The sequence below is a fragment of the Podarcis cretensis genome (genome assembly GCF_951804945.1).
Source record: "Podarcis cretensis genome assembly, chromosome: 12".
NCBI lineage: Eukaryota > Metazoa > Chordata > Lepidosauria > Squamata > Lacertidae > Podarcis > Podarcis cretensis.
In genome coordinates, this window is record NC_137181.1 from 3,938,516 (window position 1) to 3,955,707 (window position 17,192).

The window sequence follows — 17,192 nt, forward strand, 5'->3', positions numbered from 1 at the left end:
GCTGTCTGGATAGCAGCATTGGGGTTGCAGGGGAAGGGCAGATACCAGCAAATAACCCTGGCTAGATTGTGTGGTGAACAGGATTTCCTGGTTAGGAGGGTTAAATGTTTCTCTATGAAATCCAGAGCTTTCCTGATCCATTTGGAGCATGCCTGGAACATCCAACTGCTGCAATCACAGATGTAGATAATGTGTTAAATATTACTTCTGTTGAATTACACTGAAGACACACCCCTTTACCCTGGATTTTGACATTTGACATATATACTTTTGGGACCCAGCTGATTTCTGTGATTGTAACTGGCTATGGGACCTTAGTGTGAAGGGCAGGCGGTAACAACAACTTGTGTGTATGTTCAGAGTTTTAAACTTGTGCCTGATTTCCCTTTTCTCTTAACTGGTAAAGTAATATCAGAGCTCCTGAGAATGGGTGAAATATCCAATATCTGTGCTGAGAAAGTCCTTGACTTCTGCAAACCCTGTTTACATTCTTTTGCTTCTTGTTTAACTTGGAAACTAGTAACACACTTTCAGGGTTTTCTCTTTCAGCCTTGAGGGTTAGAAATGTTCCCTAAACGTTGAAATGACCAACCATGAAATCCTTGATTGCTTGTAGCTTTATAGGATTTCATGGGAGAGCACATTTTCCTTTCTCCAAGGTGTGACCCAAGCCAGGTGGATCGTCTCCAGCTTAAGTACCTGGCTAGTGGTGTCAAAAACTGAATGCATAATTGGAGTGAAAGAAAAGCATATTCCGCACAAGGAGAAAAAAATTGGGTACATGCTATTCTTTTAGCATTCTAAAAGTAGTATCACTACAAAGCAATTCATGAGGACCATGAAGCCATGTCTGTGTTGAAAAGACTTAAATTCACTTAATTATGGACCAAGGAAAGTCAGAGCAGAATCTGCTTGAAACTTGCGAGCTGCATCTTATGGAACCTTTAAAAAAATCAAAATGTGATGACGTTTTAGCCAGATGTACTCCCTCCACATTCTTTCTGTAAGGTAAACCAGGTCACTCAGCTAAACTGATTAGGTCAAATACTTATCTGCTGCTGAGCAGATTCAGATATTGAAGGTTTGTGAAGAACACCCAAGGACTGATACTAGCATCCCAGGAAACTTGGTGTGACCCAGCACCTAGAAACTATCAAATGGCTAGTACCAGGCACCTTGGGTTATATTTCAAAGTAAAGGAAAATAACTTTGGCTCTTTCTTATAATCTCTTAAACTTGCTGATTGGCTCTTGTGTTCAGTTCCTTAGATCGTGGATGCATTTGATTGGATTCTGCAGTCATGCGCTTCGCATAGCATTGTGACGCACCTATTGCTATCTCTCGCGTTGCTCCGCTTTTGGGCCTCGCTTCGTACTCTGGGTGTATATATACCGGCCCACCAGCTTGATGAATTTTTGGAGAGCTGGACTCTGGCCCATGGAAGCCACAGTGAATTTGCCAGTATTTCAAGTGTTGTCTTCATAGCCACAGGCAAACATAGCTGCTGCTCTGGCATGTAGCCTGAGCTCTTGTTGGGCTGTTGCAATTATTAATAACTAATGCAACTTTCACATAATGATTTAACGGTCATATTTTACATAGAAACATAGTCCTTACAACAGCCCTTTAAGGTAGATATTTGTTGTCCTCATATTTGCACCTAGCACCTCTGTAAATTGAGTGGATGGCAGCACAGCACATGTTTAGTACCAGGTCCCTAATAGTGGTAGCTGAGTAACTGTGGTCTGGAGCAAATGGTCTTTGGTTTCTATGCAACTTGCACATCAGTTCTCTCTCGCCTCTTCCCTAACCCTTCCCCCCAACCCAAAAGGATTTTGGTCACCTCTAAAAAATAGAAAATATTGGGGTGGAAGCTGTATGATTCAGTGGGTAACCCATTATATCCTGGTACTGGAGCAGTGCCGGGGCGGGAGAGTGCTAGAGCTCTGTCTGGTCAAGTTGCATGGAATCAATTTCAATCCGTTACCCCCGAGGATGTGGACAGGCTGCTTGGACGCGTGAAACCAACCACCTGTATCCTGGATCCTTGCCCATCCTGGCTAATAAAAGCAAGCCGGGAAGGGCTGGGCGATGGGCTCTGCGGGGTGGTGAATGCTTCCCTCTGTGAGGGAACATTCCCAGATCCGCTGAAAGAGGCGGTCATTAAACCGCTTCTTAAAAAACCATCTTTAGACCCGGCCAGTATGGCCAACTATCGCCCAGTCTCAAATCTTCCTTTCTTGGGCAAGGTGATTGAGCGCGTGGTTGCTGAACAACTCTAGGCACGCCTGGAGGATGCGGACCATTTGGATCCCTTCCAATCGGGATTCAGGCCTCATCATGGGACTGAAACTGCCTTGGTCGCTCTGGTTGATGATCTCCGGCGAGCTAGGGACAAAGGTGAGAGTTGTTTCCTAGTTCTGCTGGATCTCTCAGCGGCCTTTGATACAATCGACCATAACATCCTTCTGGACCGTCTAGAGGGGCTGGGGGCACTGTTATACAGTGGTTCCGCTCCTTCCTCCTGGGCCGTGTTCAGAAAGTGGTGGTGGGGGATGAGTGTTCAGACCCCTGGGCCCTCACTTGTGGGGTGCCTTAGGGTTCTGTCCTCTCCCCCATGCTTTTTAACATCTATATGAAGCCGCTGGGAGAGATCATCAGGGGGTTTGGACTGGGTGTCCATCAATATGCAGATGATACCCAACTCTACCTCTCTTTCAAATCAGAACCAGTGAAGGCGGTGAAGGTCCTGTGTGAGTGCCTGGAGGCGGTTGGAGGATGGATGGCGGCTAATGGATTGAGGTTGAATCCTGACAAGACAGAAGTACTGTTTTTGGGGGACAGGGGGCGGGCTGGTGTGGAGGACTCCCTGGTCCTGAATCGGGTAACTGTGCCCCTGAAGGACCAGGTGCGCAGCCTGGGAGTCATTTTGGACTCACAGCTGTCCATGGAGGCGCAGGTCAATTCTGTATCCAGGGCAGCTGTCTACCAACTCCACCTGGTACGCAGGCTGAGACCCTACCTGCCCGCGGACTGTCTCGCCAGAGTGGTGCATGCTCTAGTTATCTCCCGCTTGGACTACTGCAATGCGCTCTACATGGGGCTACCTTTGAAGGTGACTCGGAAACTACAACTAATCCAGAATGCGGCAGCTAGACTGGTGACTGGGGGCAGCCGCCGAGACCACATAACACCGGTCTTGAAAGACCTACATTGGCTCCCAGTACGTTTCCGAGCACAATTCAAAGTGCTGGTGTTGACCTTTAAAGCCCTAAACGGCCTCGGCCCAGTATACCTGAAGGAGCGTCTCCACCCCCATCGTTCTGCCCGGACGCTGAGGTCCAGCGCCGAGGGCCTTCTGGCGGTTCCTTCATTGCGAGAAGCAAAGCTACAGGGAACCAGGCAGAGGGCCTTCTCGGTCGTGGCGCCTGCCCTGTGGAACGCCCTCCCATCAGATGTCAAAGCGATAAATAACTACCTGACATTCAGAAGACATCTTAAGGCAGCCCTGTTCAGGGAAGTTTTTAATCTGTGATATTTTAGTGTATTTTTGGTTTTTGTGGAAGCCGCCCAGAGTGGCTGGGGAAACCCTGCCAGATGGGTGGGGTACAAATAATATATTATTATTATTATTATTATTATTATTATTATTATTATTATTACTGTGTTTTTGGATTGAGCACAGCTTCCCTTGAGTAACAGACTTCTGTAAAATGGCATTTAGTGATGTCCAGATGTCTTGTTGCACGGCCTTTTGGCTCTTAATTCTCCCAGTGCATAGGTTTCATGGACAGCTTCATCTTGAACCTAAGAAGAGCCTGCTGGATCAGGCCGATGGTCCATCTGTTCCAGCATCCTGTTCTCACAGTGGCTGACCAGACGCCTCTATAGTAATGGGAAACCCAGAAGCAGGATCAGAGCACCAGAGCCATCTCCCGCCATGTGGTTTCGAGCAGCTGGTATTCAGAAGCAGTGTTGCCTCTGATTGTGAAGACAGAGCATAGACATCCTGGCTAGTAGTTGTCAGTAGCCCTTTTCTCCATGAATATAAAAATGGTCACACTTTCTGTCTCTTGTTATGTGGATGGTTGTTGCTAAATTACAGTACTGTGGCTGGATGCTTGGGGTGCCTATACCTGAAATATGGGTGGAGGAAACCTTACCTTTATAGATTTTTAAAGTATGCTTTCCTCTGTCCCTCCCTCATCTCCTTTGGTGCCAAGCTATGGAGATTTGGAATCTGGCTAGGCAGGAAGGTTTGGCTTAAAGTGTCTACTCCTCCTCTTCCACATGAGGCAAGGTAACTCTTAAAAGGAGGGGCATTGTTTGTTGACTCTTAAGTATTTGGGGAGGTGATCGTCCCTCCCTTACTGGTGGGTTTGATATTCTGAAGAGTGGTTTGGACAACTGTTTTGTATTAGAATAGCACATATTGATGACTAATATGTAATTCACACATATGAATAGATCTTGTACGCAGCCCAGAAAAGTCATTGGTTTGAAAGACAGTCTAAGGATCATGTTGAGAGAATATCAGTACTGTATATCTGTGTGTGTATCTGAAGAAGTGTGCATGCACACGAAAGCTCATACCAAGAACTAACTTAGTTGGTCTTTAAGGTGCTACTGGAAGGAATTTTTTTATTTTGTTTTATCAGTACTGTAGTTCTTGACCAGGTGAGGGAATGCTAGGTGATCTTTCAGCAACCTCACAATGTTAGAATCCCTAAATTTCTTTGGGAGTACACCTGCAGTGTAAAGGTATCCCCACAGCCTGCATTGAAAAGCATCCTCGCAACAAGCAAAACCAAAATCAGTTTGGAGTTTCCTGGCCAACTTTTTCTAAGAGATGGGATCCCATCAGGTGCTGTGGAAGCTGTGCTGTGAGCAAAAGGGGATTTCCCCCTCCAAATGGCACACTGTGCTATATGTCACACTGTCTTTGAAATTGGGCTAGCACAAGCCCTTTGCACAGAGCCAAAGCAGCTGTTGCAACCTCAGGCTCTTTCTTAGTCCATACACCTTTATGGGGCAGGTCGATCACTGCAGAGATAACCCTGTAATTGCCACCCTTGTAGGTAAGACTAATTTCCTTCTGTGCAGCAGCTGGGTATGAAGATGGAAGCTGTTCTTTTCCCTGGCCTTGGGTGGGAACCTAGTGAGGCAGGTGTCCTGTGACCTCCCTGACAAATGGAGAGCATTAGATGGCTATAATAGGCTGTAATCTTCTGCTCCAGGAGTGATAGCTCTTTTGTTCCCTCCAGCACTCTGAGAGCCAATCGCGGTGATTTCCAGAGTCCAGTTACCTTAATGGAGAAACAAAAGTACCAGCAGGCTGTAAAGCTTGAAATTCAAGTAGGCAGAGGTGACATGGAGCTCCAGTGGGCAGGCTGTCTCTGTGGCTCAGGAGCTGCTGCTTTCAAGCTGGTTCAAATTTCATCCATAGGAAGAGGAGGAGGAGGAGGCCTCTGGGGAAGAGGTTTAATCAGAACTGAGCAGCTGAGGTTGTTGCTGGCATCAGGGTAGTGTGACTGGGTCCATAAATCTATCAGGGTGTCTGCATTTCCCCAAAGACTCAGAATAATGTTCCTACCCACCTTATTGATAGAATCATAGAATTGTAGAGTTGGAAGGGACCACAAGGGTCATCTGGTTCAACCCCTTGCAATGCAGGGATTAAAAGTCTCATGCAATACCAAGTGAGCTATCCCTGCTGTCAATATAGGCTTTGTTGCTTTGGAACATAGAAGCTAGCTTGTACTTTTAAAATGCTTTTTACTGAAGTATAACAGACAAGTATAAGCAAACAGTACAAAGACTCAAGTCTGCAGTTTATACAAAGGAAGCTGCCTTTTACAATACCTTGGTATTGTCTACAAGGACTGGCAACAGCTCTCCGGGGTTTCAGACAGGGAAGATTCGTAGCCCTACTGTAAGATAACAGGGATTAAACCTGGAACCTTCTGAATGCAAAACTGGTGCTCCACCATTGAACTACAGGCTCGCCCCCCCTCCCCCGAATTATTGGTATTAATGAAATGTCGTCAGGCTGCCTTGATGCTCCAGGGAGATATATCCATTGCCACTAAAAATGGGTGCAGAGACTGAATGTAGAATTGTGTCCTGAATAAGTGTACAGAATTTCATCATTATGGTCGAATTCAGTTAGATATAAAGCAAGCAAATGGGGTGCCAGTTTGGTGCATTAAGCCAAATTCAATGATACTGAGCCCCTTTCTGGCGTTCTTCTCCTTTTGCGATGAGAATAAGAGCAGATATGTGCTTTCTAGCTCTGACCCCTCTGTTGTGTTCTCCTCACTTCGCCTGCTTGCTGCTGAGCTCATGGTGGCTCCCAGTACAGTTTTGGAACCCTGCAAGATCAGGGAGTCAGTGGGCAGGATTCAACTAAGTTGTTGTGCGCACGGAATGATGCCTGCTCACACAATGGGACTATCCTTTCTCTCCTCTCCCACGCCCCTGAAATCTGCTCTGGAGGGTTGGGGGGAACCCGCAAAAGAAATTTTGGGGGGTAAATGGGAGAGGAGAGTGGAGAAAAGTCTTGTTGCACAAGATAGCTTTGTTTTATGCATGCAAACCCCACTTAGCTCTGTACTGAATTCCACCCATTGCAAGTAGAGCATGCTCCCAACTGCAGAAGCTCTTCTTAAACCCACAGAGGGCTATGTCAGGATCACGATGGATGGGGTGGACCCAGCAAACGCAGCCCCTCTTTTCTCCTCCAGTGCAGCTGGAATCACATGAGAGGGAATGAGTGAGCAGGGCTTTTGTGCACCTTAGTCTTGCCAGTTATTTTTTTAAATGAGCCATCTTCATTCAGACTTTGCAAGAAATGGGAGAAGAACGCCTTGTCTTCCATATTTTGTTCCAAAACCAATATGCCACCCTGTTATGGTGGCTCAGCTTCAATGTTAGAAGCAGCTTTGGAATACTTGCTCAGACGTTTGTCACTTTATTCAGTTAGGGGAGGTTTATCTGAATTGTAGTAGGGCTCATGCAGCCACATGGGTTTCTATTTTTGGCTTTGGGTTGAGTTACAGCAAAGCCCTCTGGTGTAATGGCCTTGCCGGTCCTGGGGGAATGACAGGGCTTGGATGACTTCAGTCTCCTTGACTTGGTGCAGTTGGGAAAGGGCTGCTGCAGATTAGACTAACGGGGTTAGCTTGCACTGCGAAAAAGGCAGAGCTTGAAATTCAGTTCTTTAGAATGAAAATGCCCCCATGACAGACTGCCAGTGACAGTTATTCAGTCAAACTAAGCCTAGTTGGGCCTAAGTTAGATTGCAGTCAAAGGAATAAAATGACTTGGTTTTACTCATTTGTTCCCAATACTTATGGACCACTTTTCACCATAATATTTATTATTACCATTACCATTATTAATTAGATTTATATACTGCCCTTCATCAAAAGATCTCATAGATGGTCTTTACTGCACTTTACAGAACAATTTTATGTTTATTTATGGCATTTCTACCCCACCTTTTTCTCCAAGGAGTACGTGGCTCACCCGTCTCCTCAGTTAAGCCCTAAAATGACCATGTGAGGTAGGTTAAGAGGCAGTGACTGGCCCAGAGTCACCCAGTGCAGTGAGCTTTGTGGCAGAGTTGCGATTGGAACTCTGGTCTCTCAGGTCCTATTCTAACACTTGAGCCACTATACCACACTGTCTCTCAATTAATAAGGTAATCAATCAGTGCAAATAATATGGTGTTTAAAACATAAAATGCAAAGCTAAAGGTCGAAGTGTGTGTATGTCTGACTTATATGTTTGGCAAGCATTTTCCTTCTGCCTTGTTTTAATTAACAATATTGCTCATAATGTGATTATTTTGAAATAGCTGGCCTGAACACACCACCTAGTTGTTCTTTTTCATCCTTAAAAAGATAAAATGCTTATTCAGGATATAATTAGCTGGCTTTTCAATTTTTTTAAGAATCCCAGAATGAATAGCAAAAAGTAAAGGCACTAGCTTTATAAAACACCTAAAAAAAATACTTCAAATGACATCATAAAAACAGCAGGCTAAGAAATCTGATACCCCAGCAGCAACAGAAAAACCCAATGCGTGGTAAAACAGAGGAATACAGAACCACCCAAAATGCTGAGGCAAATGGACTTGGCACACAAAACTTAATAGTGAGGATGTCAGGTGAGTCTTCCTGGGGAGAATACCGGTATTTTCCGTGAATGAGTCTCCACCACTAAAAGGCCCTTTCGCTGTTCTGTGTCTGCTCTGCAGGCAGGGAAACTTGGAGAAGAGTGTCTGATGCAGATCTTATTTCTCAAGCAGGTTTGCATAACAAAAGGTGGTCATTAAATTCTACTTCGGGCCTCTGATTTCTCTTCAGTAATAAAGAAGGGATCAGCGGTAGCAGCTGAGACCCAGATTTTAGGGACTTACTGAGACAGCTTTCCCTAATTCTTGGCCGCTGCATAATAATTGCCTGCAGCGTCTGAGCAGAGCAGAGAGAGAGGGTCCTTTAGGACCAGTCTGAGTTAGGGACCCTTTCTCCAGGGGCCTTTCCAGGGTGAACTGTGAAAAGTTTGAAGGAAGAAGTTGGGGCTTCTTCCTTCAAACAGTGAGTAGTGAGACAGAGATGAAGATGATTTATTAAGTTTATTGGTCACTTGCCAAAGGCGACTGAAAGCAACTTGCAACCAAACAACCAAAACCCTACATAGATCCATTCACCCATTAAGGTAATACATTTAAAAAATCCCACCCTGTCAAATGGCCACAGATAGAGGTAGGAGACCCTTGTTTCTGTGGGAAGCCTGTTAGGTAAAATGCATAATACTGATACAGTGGTGCCTCGCAAGACGAAAAGAATCCATTCCGCGAGTCTTTTCGTCTTGCGAAGCAACCCTATTAGCGGCTTAGAGGATTAGCGCTATTAGCGGGTTAGCGGCTATTAGCGGCTTAGCGGCTTAGAAAAAGGGGGGGGAAAGCGAAAAAAATCGCAAGACTCGCAAGCCGTTTTCGTCTTGTGAAGCAAGCCCATAGGGAAATTCGTCTTGCGAAGCGCCTCGAAAAACGGAAAACCCTTTCGTCTAGCGGGTTTTTCGTCTTGCGAGGCATTCGTCTTGCGGGGCACCACTGTAATATGCAGGGACTTTTCCTGTCCTAAGGGAAGAAGCATTGAGTAATGCATGTCATAGGTGTGGGCTGTCAAACAGGTCGCGGAAACCAAGTCTAATGGAGAGCAGAAGTCTGGATTCTGAAAGATAATCTAAAAGTTGCTGTTCTGAGGGGTGCCAGTTCTGGTTGTTAAAAGAAAATGGCAGCTGTGGTCTGGCATCATTTTAAAGAAGGGATATGTTCTTCCCTGCCTGCTGTGAAATAGTTTATTGATGTATAGTCCTCTTTCTGCAAATCAGAGTGTTATTTTTTAGAAGTGAGGGCCAAATTGTATGTTCTGTGATTGAGGTGTCAGTATCCCACCCCGCTTTTAATGCTATGCAGGCTTGTGGGGGGCTGGGTGGAGGCTGCAAGCTTGATAGCAGCGGTGAAAAACAGCCTGCAGGGCAAGGGTTAAGCACCCTCTTCCGCACTCCCCCCACACACTACTGCAGAACAGTACAGTCAAATTCCCAGCTGCATTTGAGTAAAAAATAAAAATGGATTGTATCCAGATCTGTTCATCCTTCCATGGAAGGTCCTTTGATTCAGCAGAGGCTTCTATGACAGCAAGGGGAAGAAACAGTTTCCCCCTTCTGCAGCTCCTCAGACCCCTACTCCGTTCTGCAGGGTCTCCTCAACCCTCTGGATCACAGTTTCAAGGGCTTCAGAGAGGAAGGGAAATTTGCAAAAGCCACCTTGTTATCCTTCCCTTTCTGCAGAAGCCTCCCCAGCATCAAAGAAGCTTTTGTGAACAGGAGGAGTCAACCCTGTGTCAGGAGATTTCCATTGCCAGGAGAGTTCTGGTCCAGAACATCTGGAGAGCACGAGATTCGTGAAGGCTGCTGGGACACACCTGCTGGTTCCTTTTTTAAAAAACGTAAACTTAATGAAGATATGAAAATGGAATACAGTAAGCCTGTGACTTAGGCACATTTAACTTGTGCGCATTCAGCTTTATGCAATTGAAGGGGGTGAGTGTCAGGGAAAAAAGACTTTGGCAGTCCTACCTACCCAATGTGTTTTGACTATACACGATTTTGGGTTTAGGCGCAATCTCCAGAACATAACCGTTGCTCAAGTTGTGGGCTTAATGTACTGTAAAGAAATAACAATGAACCCACCCACCCCCACTTCTTGCCTGCTCCTTGAAACAGGAGCCCTAATGCTTGATGTGAACAGGACACTAGGAAGGTGATGGGGGGGGGATCCTGCCATGGAAATGTTTTTGCAGTGGAGCCAGTCATGAGTTGGAGGTTTGCACTCCCAAGTTCCTCGCTGCTCTTGTCCTCCTTTGAGGGAGTTGACGTGTAGTTCTTTTCTTCCTTAACACGAGAACCTCAGCTGATGGAGGGGACGTCTCAGTCTTCCCCCAGAAACAATTCCCCTGAAGTCATCGCTGGACATCGTTCAGTCCGCCTGGCAGGAGACGCCTATAGCCGTTATAAACTAATGCCGTGATTTACCTCTTTGGCAGCAAGGGGTTGTTTAATTTTACCAAACTAGCAGTTAAGAGAGGAGGTTTCTGGGGCGCCTGTCCAAAGTGGCTGGACCATCTTGCTTGCCAAGCCTTGGGCTGCAGACGCCTCCTCCCCACCCCCACCCCCCAAGCACCCTCCTTTGGCAGAGTTGGACCTTGCAATATAAATGCTGGATTGGCTGCCTCTCAGGCTGTGTTCTCTCCCCCCCGCAACACCTACTTCTTTTTTGTTCTGCACTTTGTAACTTGCCTGTGGCAGAGCCCGTTTTTTTTTTTGTCTGCAGAGTGAGCGTTCCAGGTTCAGCTGAAGGTTGCGGGCTGCAAAAATCCATCCTCATGTGTTGGTAAACAATATGACACAAGATACTGTTCTGCCTCTCTGCATCCCTGTGGAACTTGATGCTGACAAGGCAGAAAACCTCCTCTGGAGGGCATTGGGATAATAAGGGTTCATTCAGGATGCCAGGCCAGATGCGATGGGTCTCTCCTTTCTGCGGGCAGGGCAGAGGAGGCTGGCTGTTGGACTGAATTATCGTTCGCTGCTTGGATGGTTTTGTGGGAAAACGGCCAAGCCTTATTTTAAAGGGAATAAAGTCAAAGACCCCTGTGTACGTTGGCTTCCCAAGTCTTGTTTGTGCTTTGAAGGAAATTTTGTGCTTTATTTAGTGAAGAAGCCCAAGTCGTGGATTTGAATTCTCTGCGAACAGCGTTTACCAGTTATTTCTCCCAGTTTGGCTTGTTGGGAGCACAACAGAACTTTGGGGCACACAGATCTTTGGAGTGCAGAAGTCACAGCAATATTAATATTAATATTTATAGCTGCCCATCAATATGTATTTCTTGACTAGCTTACAAAAGGAGACTGTTGGAAGGTTACGGGATACAGTAATTAAAATTGGGCCTTTTTGCTTTCTTTTTATATACAAACTGGACTGATTCTGTGAGGCAGTAACTTGATTCGGAGCAGGGATGTGTCTAAAACTTGGCTGCTCTGTGGAAAGTGAGCCTGCCATGGCCCCAGCTTAAATGCTTGATTTAAGACTGTGGCAAGTCTAGATGCTGGCAGAAAGCCCAGGTAGAAGATAGCAGTTATCCAAGAGGTGAATTGTATTTGGTTCCATCTTTTGACAAGCTAGGATTACTATTAAGAGGAACAAACGTTTCTCCTCTGCCAAAAGAGACCTAAGGCAGACTTCCCCAACCCTGCGCCCTCCAGATGTGTTTGGGCTATTCACATCTGCCCCGGCCAGCATAGATGACTGTGTTGCCTGGAGATGGTGGGTGAAACATCTGGATGACATCAAGTTGCAGAAGGTTTCATGAGGGGTTACTTAGTGTTCACCCTAGACAGCTTTGTTCCAGAAACCAAGAGGTGTGGAAAATCACACTTTGTGTCGTCTGGCAGGCAGCTTTAATACATCCAAGTCTGACTAATCAGAGGCTCACGGTGCTTTCGTGGACAGATCGTAATGTTAAAAGAGCTTGGTGGCTGAATCAGCATCCTCTTTTCAACATGGCTAACCCAGATCCCTGTGGGAAGCCTGCAAGCATATTAACAGATCCGGCCCCTGCAATCATCATCATCTGAAGTCCTTCTTCATGTGCTTCCTCCATGAGAGGTCTGGAGGGCAGCAACATGAGAATGGGCCTTAGCTGTGGTGGCTCCCCACTTGTGGAATGCCCTCCCTAGGGAGGCTCACTTGGCACCTTCATTACATATCTTTAGGCTCCAGGTGAAAATGTTTCTCTATAACCAGGCCTCTGGCTGATCAACATTTTATGTAGCTTTATAAATATGTTTGTGGGAGGGAGTTATTGGTTTGTTTTTGTTTTATTATGTATCTTGTGTTCTCTTTTTGTATTTTTATGTAGAGAACCGCCCTTCAGATGAAGGGGTGTATACAAATTTTACTAATGTTAATAAGCAGAATGTGAGTGCAACAGCAAGTTTCACAACTAGTGATTCTCAGGAACTGGTATAAATGAGCTTGGTGAAGTTGGTGGCCATTGTTAAGGGGCATTATTGACCTTTACAACCATTTCTCTAGGATGGTGATTCATACAGAGTAAAGTTGAGAGCTTGCACCTGCCAAAATCCCAGGCTGAAGGGAAGCAAGTGGCAAGTTGCTTGCTTCCATTCAGATTAGTTTTTTTGGAGGTGGGCATGCTAATCTTCTCTGTATTGTTCCAGTTTTCGTATATCTGCTGTGATAGTGAGCACCTTTCAGCTTAGTTTTGAGACCTCTGTCATGCTGTCTGTTCTAGTTTCTACTAGCCTTTATTGGCATAAGAAGGTGTTTTTTCTATTCAGAGACTGTGTGCAGAACCCTCTGTTCCAGCTGGGTTATGGGGTGCTCTCTGTGTGTATGTTGGGGGGGGGGAGGAAGCAAAGGTTCATTTCAACTAACCTTGATTTTCCTGCATACCTGTGGAGGTCTCTGGCCTTTTCTGCTCTCCTTGCTCAATATCGGGAATGATTTGGCCAAGGTGAAGAAGCACCAGTTCCACTGAGCCATGCAGAATATAGTTTGTGTCCTCTGATCTCTGCTGACAGAAGCAGATGAGCTGTGATCTCAAGGTGGAAGGCCAAGTCTCAGTGGTTCCCTGCTCCTCTCTCATCGAGAGTGTGCCGTCCCTGCTCTGCCCCCTGCCTTCTCTGTCTCCTTTTTTAAACTTTGCTTAAGCTGCTGAATTTAGAGCAAGCATGTTAGGAAATTTCCTATTCATGAGAGCTGTTTGTGTGCACAAGAGAGAGAAAGAGACAGACAGACAGACAGACAGACAGAGAAGAATGACGAGTTGGAAGAAATAAACTACACAGTAGAAATCACACCAGCACATTTGTCCTGTGCAAAAAAATGTTTGTTGACTCCCTGCCAACAAAAATCCAAATTTTACCCCCCGGGCAGCTGAATTTTGTGACTGGGATTAAAAATGCACATTACGTGAATCGTAACTAGCATTTTCCTGCAAAGTGCAATGAAAAACAGTGGGGTGCTTGGGCTGAGGGCGAGAGCCATAGCTTTGGGGGAGCTGTACCCTCCAGAAGCTCTGCTTAGTGCTGCTCTTAATTTCTGAGCTGGTGGTTTTCAGACATCAGTCCTGGGATCCCTGGGGTTTATCGATAATGAAAATCGGTAAGGGCTGCCAAAGTGTATATGCATGTGAAAGTCAGCACAGAGAGAATATTGGGTGTGGGGCTCAACTGGGCCTGTCTGGCAGCCAGTGCTGGCTGACAGCATGCCCATGGAGTGGTTTGCGCCCATCAGTGCGCAAGGGTTCGGAGAGGATAGAGCAGGATGCTTCAAATCCACCAGATGCTGCCAATTCAACCAGTTTTTCTGCTAGCATCTTTGAGTGTTTGAAACTCATATATATAAGCTAATCACCAAATGCTACCTTAAACCTAAGTTATGATGGCCACAACGGAATGTCTAAGTGCCATTTACCCCCCAATGGAATTTATTACTGTTATTAATTTCATTTCTATACTGCTTTATATTTTAAAGGAAAAACCCGAGAGCAGTTAACAACACATTAAATATTCAATAAAAGAAACCAGTATAAAACAAATGCAAGTTTCAAGGAAAATATTGCAGATCCTTCTCTTAAGTTACATTAGGCTTTTCTCATATTTATTTAACCTACTTAATTTATAGTACTGCCCCATAGCAGAAGGACTCTAGGAGGGAAGTGTGGTCAAGTGGTTAGAGTGTCAGACAAGGACCTGGGAGATCAGGGTTCAATTACCCACTCAGTCCTGAAGTTCACTAGGTCACCTTGGAGTCATTCACAGCCTTTTCACCTATCTCACAGGGTTATTGTACGGATTAGATGAGGTGGGGGTGAACCATGGACTCCTTGGCTATAAAGGTGGGAGATAAATGCAATAAATTAGCCTTCTGCTGACCTGCTTAAGAAAGCTGGAGGGACCAGCCAGGTGGAGATGTTAGTCGCCAGCCTTGCATCCAGAGATCTCTACCTGGTCACAATTGGATCAGTGGTCAGTTTCGCCAGTCACAAAACACTCACGACACCTGGTGGATTTCTAATACTGGCATTTGCCCCGAGCATGGCTTCACTTACAACCTCCAATGTGCTTGATTAACATTTAATTGCTTCTGTGACCCGCCCTCAGTGTCGCAACGCTGGGCACTTGCTGAAAAACATTCTGCTTGTGATGTGAGCGCATTCTAGCCTTGGCCGTTGCTTCTGCATGTCTGCCGACATGCAGCGTGGGCAGGGCTTTGTGCTGCACCTCCACTTGGCGTTAAGTAAATGCGGATGGGGGTGGCAGGTTGTGTTGGGTGGGGCTGTGTCTGGTGTCACCATCCGTGGAGCCCATGTAGATAGCAAGATTGGCAGAACATTTGTTTGTTTGTTAGATTTGTATACCACCCCTATATCTGCAGATCTCAAGGTGGTTCACAAGATAAAATCACAATATAAAAACACAAAATACATAATCAAAATAAAACCCTGAAACAACCCATTTGTATCATTCCTTGCTGAGTGCTGACTGGAGGTAGTGGCCATTCATAGCTGAGTTATCAAGGCACAACTTGGGTTAAGTGGGTCTAGAGTTGCTTCTGTTGAACCCTTGGCCATCCCATCCATATGGCTTTGCACTGGAAGCGCAGTTCCCACTAGCGGGTGGGTCTTCAAAGTTGCTAAATTCGAACTTCCTTTTAGTCTGCTTAAGCGTGGTTTTACCTGTTGCGTAGTTGAGGTAGAGACATCTGACTGCTGTGCGAAGTGCTAAACCTTCTCTCTGATTACATCATTGTTTACTTGATTAGAAATAATTGTGCAAGTAATTAAATGGGTGTGCGCTCACTCTGGCCGGGTTTCACTTCTGTGCGATGAAGAGCTCCACACTGTTGCAAAGTCTGGAGCGTTTCGTTGCTTCGGCCTTCCTTAATGGGATACTATCTAGGCTATTACCTTAATTGAAGTTTATATTGAATGGTGCGCAAGAAGCCTCCTAGATCTGGATTAGTATCCTAATGACTCTCTTGTCTCTCGAGAGAGGGGAGGCTACGTGGCCAAGACAATCCTAGACAATGCAGTGACACGGATGATAAAGGAAGGCACTTTAGGTTACTTAGGCTCCTCTGACAAACAAATTAGCAGGGTTATGTGTTTTCTGAAACAAGACTAAATTATTGGAAACTCTGCAACTGTTTCTTTTAAATATTTTATTTTGCAGATAAGCGGTTTGTGAGATCCAGGACACACTAAGGGATTATCTGCTTAAGGTAAGAGCTGCTTTTCGTTATTGGCACTGCATTGCCTATTTCAGTATCTGCAGGCTGTTCCAGCACCCGAAAGTTGCTAGTCCATCTTGCGTCTCTATTTTGCAGAAGTTGTTTGTTTGTTAGCCGACACATTTATATACTTCTTAATTATTCCCATTTCTGAGAGGTGTACAGACAGAGCAACCCACAGTAAAAAGGGGTAATGAGACAGTAAAAAATACATCATAAATTTCCTGCTGGAACAAGGAAGTCTTAGTCATGGGTCTGAAGTTTGGCAAGGAGGGCGCCTGTCTAATCTCAGTTGGGTGGGATATTCATCACATTGACTGCATGGCTTCTAGTGACTGCAGGCTGTGTATCTGGGCCATGAGGGGGTCACCAAATATCTCACTGATCAAGCTGGGAACAAGGGGGTCCCTAAGATATTCTGGACCCATTTTAAGGCCTTGTAAATTAATGCAAGGCCCTTGAACCTGGCCCACTAATCAAAGCTCCCTGCTAGAAGAAATGTTTTACTTGCCTCATAGGTAGTTGGACTGTATGTGCAATTGGTGCAGAACCATTCAAAATTCAGTAGGCAAAGACCAGAGAGTACTGGAGCTGGAGACTTAGCAGTGTAGCATTTCGGGGCTCATCTGGCCATCGCAGGAGTAGACAAAGATGAGGTCATTTTGCTACAGCATTTCAAGTGCTGACTTGGCGTGTGTAGGAGTCCCTTGGGGGAATCTTTGCCAATGAAATATGCCGCTACCTCACCCTTTCAGGGTTCGTTTGCCTTGAGTTGTCTTTGGGGCTTTCTGTCGCTTTGGATCTGTTCTTCCTAAGGGCCTCCTGAGCAATATCGGAAGCAAATCCATGTTTGTGTTAAGCAGTTTGCTTGCTTTGGTCCTTGATGTAGAAATTTACTTGTGCAGTTAATAGTTTTGTCACCTTGGTGCAGTATAGATAGGAGGGACATCTGTGCCACATATGTTCGAAGCAAAGCAGAAGAACCAGATAGGGCACAGCACATCTGTTAATGATGCCTCTTACAGGCACTGCTTGCCGGAAATGAAAATATTGCTGAGCGAGTCCACATGGAATCTAATTAGGAGAAAACCTCTTGGTAGAACTGGGTCCTCTTGCAGATCACAGGGCAGAGACACTTAACACCTCCATCTAAGAGGAGAGTCTGATGTAAAAGCCTTATTTCCTTTCCTTTCGCTTCTGCTGTTCTATAAAATGCTGCGTATGTAGCTGTTGCTGTTTAACCAAATCCGTTCACTGCAATATCTGCTGTGCAGAATCCCACAACATGTTATTCACCCCACCCCAG

At 45.6% G+C, this 17,192-nt stretch overlaps 1 protein-coding gene across 14 annotated transcripts in view; it reads left to right on the forward strand.

The window, feature by feature from the left end:
- The window catches only part of MAP4 (microtubule associated protein 4), a 209,747-nt gene that overhangs the window by 24,343 nt on the left and 168,212 nt on the right, over positions 1–17,192 (forward strand). For all 14 annotated transcript variants that reach the window (XM_079996302.1, XM_079996312.1, XM_079996313.1 and 11 more), the window contains exon 2: positions 15,829–15,877. The gene's annotated coding sequence lies outside the window, so the exon portion shown is untranslated. The remainder of the gene's footprint in view (positions 1–15,828; positions 15,878–17,192) is intronic.